This window comes from Mugil cephalus, chromosome 3, assembly GCF_022458985.1.
Source record: "Mugil cephalus isolate CIBA_MC_2020 chromosome 3, CIBA_Mcephalus_1.1, whole genome shotgun sequence".
Classification (NCBI taxonomy): domain Eukaryota; kingdom Metazoa; phylum Chordata; class Actinopteri; order Mugiliformes; family Mugilidae; genus Mugil; species Mugil cephalus.
The window spans coordinates 2423758-2430079 of NC_061772.1; the positions used below are offsets into that span (position 1 = coordinate 2423758).

Here is a 6322-nt window from a genome sequence, read left to right on the forward strand (position 1 = left end):
TACGAGGTGGTTTATCGGCTCAGATAACAGAAAAAATGACAGAGCCGTATCAGCTTGAAGAAAGAGGCTGTGAGATATAAGTGTATGTTTTGAAAAAGGTAGAAAAAATTTAGGGAGCTTCCATCTTGACAATATTGACATGGCCAGTAAACGACAGACGAAGGAGTTTCCACTTATTTATCATAAATTTAAGTTTACCTATCAGATCAGAGTAAGTGAAAAGAAACTTTGGATTGCGGGTGATATTGATATTATTATTAATTAATTGATATTAAGATACACAAAGTACTCATGGAAACTTAAAATGGTAAGTTTCTTCATAGTGGCACAGTTGAACCCATCGGACAGGCATTAATTCTGATAATCCAGAGAGCTGTCAAATTGTTTATAAGCTTTAAAAGTGGAGTACGTCAAGATCACATCATCTGCATAAAAACCACTGGGACTATAGGATAAGCTGATACCAGTAGTCTGAGGACAAGATCTGATAGAAATAGCCAAGGTCTGTAAAGCTCCACGATACAGTAAGACAGGAAGAGATCTGTGATGACTGGTCAAGACTGTGGATTTTAAACAAGTGTAAAGGATTTTTTAAAATCACCCAAACCAAACTCATACTTTATCTTAAATAAGGCATTAAGGATGTCAGTCAGTATCATATGTGGCATCAATAGCTGCAAAATGCCTTAGTCTGATGCCTTAGCCTTTTAATGGATGATTGGTATAAAATGAAGTGACCTCGTAGAGACTTCCCCGTTGTCAATATTAAATAGAAAATCTTAACCAAAAGACAGTCAATAAATAATTACTGGGTTTAGGGAGAAATTAAATTTCCCATTGTATAAAGATAAATGGATTCTAATGGAGTCTAATAAGAAGTGACCAAATCTGGTAAAAGTACCAAGTACAGGAGAGAAGAAAGAATATTGCCTCTCAAACAGATGCTGAAGCCTCCAAATATTCAGATCATTGAGAACTGGCACAGATTTCAACAAAGATTGGAGCAGCTTTGGAGGAAGAACTCATCGCGTTTACATGCACGTGAAAAAAAACGAATTATTGCCTTAATCGGACTATAACAGGAGAACTTAAGTGCATGTAAACATGTTACTCTGATTATAATCAGAGTTCTCATTATCCGATTGAGACACCCAGATAATGCGATTGAATCTGAGCTTTCAATCGGATAATGTGTGTGCGCATGCTCCTCCACCACCACCACTGCGCTGGCGTGTGACCCTGGAACAAAAACGTCCAAGAAAGCCGATCGCAGAAGAAGAAGAAGAAGAAGAGAAACGGAGCCGTCTGAGGGATAGTGCGGATCTTACCTGCACCAGAAGTAGCGCGAACATTATGTACATGATGAAAAAATGTAGTATTATCCATCTGGTTGTTGTTTGAAATGCCGGTCTGCCGCATGAACGATTCTTGTTTATTATATCACGTAATAGGCCAGCCGGAAATCAGGTCGTATTAACGTGGTATTATCCCGCTGAAAAGACACGTATCGCCACCTAGTGTGGAAGAGGAGAACAGTTATTCGATTTTCTTGCGCTGCATGTAAACTGGGAAAAGGACTTGTGAGGACTAGTGAGAAAGTAGAATTTTGAGTATAGCTTGATTAAGCTCTGCATGTAAACGCACTGACTGTCTAACATGGGGTCAAAATAGCCAAGCTCAGCCTAACAAGGGCTTATCTGAGCTGAAACCCTGGGGCCAACCGAGTTTAGGGGCCTATCATATTGGGGACATGATGAGCTGAAAAAGTCACATTATTTTGTAACTTATCAGTTTTCCTATCAATCACTTTATACCACGTTCGAAGCTGCTGATTGATCCGAATGAACCCTTTGCTAAGCCCAGCCCCTCACCCTCTATGTGTCAATCACGCTTGGCTGGAGAGAAAAATAAATGCGAGCGGTGCCCACAAAAGAAAATTGAGAGAAAAACAACATCGGGAAAAGTGAATTACCGAAGAGCAAAAAAACACCCACCAAAAAAGATGGGCCCACAGAAAGCTCACTATCTAATCCACCGGAGGCCTGGGGCCAGCGGAGGAGGAAGTGAAAGGTAGTCGTAGCAGACGCATGCATTATCGATTTAGCGGGAAAGTCTATTTATGCTGCAATTGTTTTTGGTTGTTGTCCTTTTACCGTGTTAACATTAATGTTAGCGATATAAAATGGTCCAATGAGTCTGAAGGAGCCGCTCTTCTCTTCGTCTCAGACAACAAACAGCTGCGTTCAACCGTATTTCACTTTTTAACGGTTTCAGACTCTGAATTTAATACTGTCAGTGACTAGTTTTATCACAGGACCTCTGCGTCCCCAGATATATGGTAGGTAATTTGCGGTGTAAGTTTTACTATACACATTACGGGCACGGAGCTCACAGACGACCTACCGAGGTGAAGTTGGTTTGATATTGGATATTAATAAGGAACGGTGTCTTTTTTTCAGTACCTCCTAACCCATGTGACCTAGTAACTCCAAAGCAATGCAGAATAGTTACCCTATGTAGTACCAACTACACACACCTTTTTTTACACCCATTGTATGTACACTCCACTGTTGGTGGTCCTATTGGTGTACCTGTCTCTCTCTCATTGTCTTATTTCCCTTAATATGATGATATCCAAACAAAACTTCAGAGTAATGTTATCCACAAATATTACATTGTCAATGCCATTAATATCTAAAATATAATTAAACAATATGTTATTTGTCTTTAAAAAAAATGTAACTGCTGAGTTAATTTGCACTGCTACTGGAAAGACAGTGGCATTGTTTTAGTCAAGGAGCCAAAACTGACATTGCAGTACCTCTGGTAACCTATCCTGTATCAACGTTTAACTTAACTCTAGTCAGGTTGTCAGCTTGCAAAATACTCCCTACTAAAATGAATGGGAGTCTATAGATTTAACCTCATATGGGATGTGCAATTTTTAGGCTTTTCCCCCTGGAATCACACTGTGCTTACTGTAGAGACCACTGTTCCCACCTAGTTTGGCCAACCAAATGCTGGACCTCTTTAGAAAGCTGAGACCCTTTAGTTTCTCAGGAAACAAATAGCTGTGTGAAGTACTGGCACAGAACTACAGAGGCATTTCACAACAGGTCACAACTGAGCCCTAGCACCAGGTCTTGTGAAGCGTTGTGCAAAAGTAGATCAATATAGAATGACAAATTAGTACTTTAGACCATTACTAATCAAGGTATGCGCATGCGTTTTTTAAAATGCCCTATGGAAATTCCCCATAGGACTTTTGGTTACCAAAAATTCATACTGACAATACAAGCCTTAACTGTGTGGCAACCTCTTGGTGTAGAAGTATAATCCTGGTCTCCTGGTGTGCGGACTCCCTGTCTATCCTGCTGCCAAATTACCTTCAACCACTTTCGAAGGTTCTCTTTATCTTTGTTGAAGACTGTTAATTGTTAGAGAAGACCACTGTTCTGGAGAGATGTTATTGCCAAATTTGTGGGCAATGAAAGATTAGAGGATAGTATCTCTTCCTCCTGCCTCTTGCCAGAGGTCTCTGTTTTCTTTTCTGGCCTAGTTTGAACCACCCCATCATCAACAGCCATCCAATTCAACTCCTCTCCCATGTGCTCTAACTTTTTCTTCATGTACACTTAGTCACTGTCATTCAAGCTCATGGTCGCCACCTACTGGTCCTCAGGATTTCAGTCAACCTGCATTGTGGATTATGAACCCTGGAGTGTGTGGACACATATCTGCCTCTGGACTTGGAACAGTTTGCAAAAATGCAGAAGAAGACTTGCTATCAGTGCATTTTAAAAACTTGCATGGGAAAACAGGAGGTAAGATTCTTAGAATTTGCATAATTATGATGTTTTACTTTTTGAAAATGACAAGGAAAATATTATATTTATTTAATATATGATGTTTGTTTAGTAAGTCTGCAGTAAAATCAAAATCATTCACACTTTGTACCAGTAATGATGTTTGTTTCAGCTTACTTATAACGTGAAGCAACTTTCTTTCAGGTTTCCTGTCCGATTTGCTACCAAGAATTCCCTGATGACAAAATCACAGTTCATGCAGGTCCATGTGGAGAGAGGTGATCTGCTTTCATTCTCTATACACACACACACACACACACACACACACACACACACACACACACACACACACACACACACACACACACCATGTGTACATATACATTTTGTTTTGTTTTGTTTTGTTTTGTTTTGTTTAGATTAATGGCCAAATGTTCAACTCTTCTAGAATTGATATTAAATGCAGAATGATGTCAACCCATAGTCAAGCCAAGTGGGTTTTTATTGTCATAGTAGTCCTATTGTTTCACGTTGCTGAGTGTTATCAGTAGGTTTGAGAATGACAGAACTTGGTACAGTGTAAACCAAATAGTAAAATGGCAGTCAACGCTAACTGGGCAGATATGTTTTGTTTCCTGCGTCCCATCAGTTACCATTAGCTGCCAGTTAGCAGATTAAGTCTACATTGTACCAATTGCAGTTGTTCTCAGACGTACTAACTGCACTCAGCAGTGAGAGCTCAACACGTTCTCATTCACAATGCGTCAAAAACTGCAGCTTGGTCAGTGGCCCTACGCTTCAAGAAGTGACACTGTAGGTACCCTTCTAGCATCACTTTTGGACGCGCAGCGATGTTTGATTGAGACCGTGACATTGTTAAGTTAGCAACAACACATTTACCCATGTCCGGGTGGACTGAATTAGGAAAATAAATATGCAACTTCCGGTTACACTTTCAAAATAAAGCCAGAAATGAAACGTTTCATATTTTATGAGCAATCGTAATACTACCAGACACGAGTGTTTTTTTCCCATTTCATAAATACAAATCACGTCGCAACATTATTGGGACAAAAAATGTATAAAGTTGGTTAGTTGCACTGCACAATAAATAAGAGGAGGAATAAATAAGTAATGTCAGGTTACACTTTCAAAATAAAACCAGAAGAAACGCCTTTCATATTTATCATCTATTATATACTTATGAACCTTTGGTAATATTCTACTTGTCCGCAGACAACAGACTACTAGCTCTAGCTGGAAACTCTAAACTGAAAGACAGTAATTGCAACGGTGGTGTAGTTTTGGTAGATGCTACAAAATATTCATTAAAATATTTATTAGCCTTTTTCACTCACCTGACTGCATATAGTCCTGCATACTGTACATGTCATGTTGTTTTTTCATTGCTTATGGTATATATAACACACACACACACACACACACAGACAAAAAGAATGAATGTTAGTAACCACTGGTAAATGAACTGCTATTTCACGCTTTTAGTCAGTTACAGCGTCTTACCTCCTGTACTTGTGTTTCTTTTATTTCATTGTATAGAAATACTTTCTGTTTGGAACATTTTCTGCAGCCTAAAATGATGCAAAAAATACAAAATAAGAAGATGAAATTTAGAAACAGACTTTGACATCCTTCAGGTGAATAGAGTTGCATTTCCACTGTATGGTATGGCTAGACTCTAGGATAAATAGATAGATTGAATTAAATTGATTAAACTCAATTGATTCAGAGGGAACTTCAAGAAGAAAAAATTCAGAAATCTACCCGAAATCTTGCAGTCGAGTTTCCCACATTTGGGGAAGTCTCAGGGGTCAGCAAAGTCAGAGTGCAATGGCCGAGCCTAACCCTGGGTGAACCACCTTCTTGATCATGTAGGTGACCTTCTATCTTTGATTTTTTTTCCAAGTGAGCTGAGCTGATGCAAAAAGATGGTGTGAAAGTACTGCAAACCACAACTGTCACATGACAGTTGACATCCTGCATAAATCCTAGATTTTTAAATAGCCAAGCTAGCCAAGCGAGGGAGAGAGAGAGGCAAATAAGTGGAGGAGTGAACTGTCAATGTGGCTGTAAATGTACAGCATTCAGGTTTGTCAGTAAATAAAGGCTGCAGCTTCAAAAGAGCAAAGCAAAAAATATCTGTTGTTTCCCAACTTCTTTGGTCTGAATAAATCTGAGTCCCCTCTGCCTACATTGAGGGGGTATTATCCACAGTGGAAAAGGAATTACAGGAGCTAAAAGCAAGAAGACAACAATAGAGCTGAGCTGTACAATGCTGATTTGAGTCCTGACTTTCATAAAGGAAGAGGAAAAAAGTGACAATCTTGTCCTATTTGTGTCCAAATGAGTTTTTGTTTCATGTCATGAGTAATTTATTTTATACATGTAGATAATGACAAGTTAGAGAGTAATCCTTTATATATATTTTTTTATATATATTCTTTTTTGCATCACTCTTTGAATGATGTGGTTCATTGGGTCTACATGCCTACATA

At 38.9% G+C, this 6322-nt stretch overlaps 1 non-coding gene across 1 annotated transcript; it reads right to left on the reverse strand.

Moving 5' to 3' along the window:
* Nucleotides 1-5567: 5567 nt before the first annotated feature.
* Nucleotides 5568-5725, reverse strand: LOC125006011. The gene has a single exon (XR_007112514.1). It is a non-coding gene; the product is annotated as a U1 spliceosomal RNA (small nuclear RNA).
* Nucleotides 5726-6322: the final 597 nt, after the last annotated feature.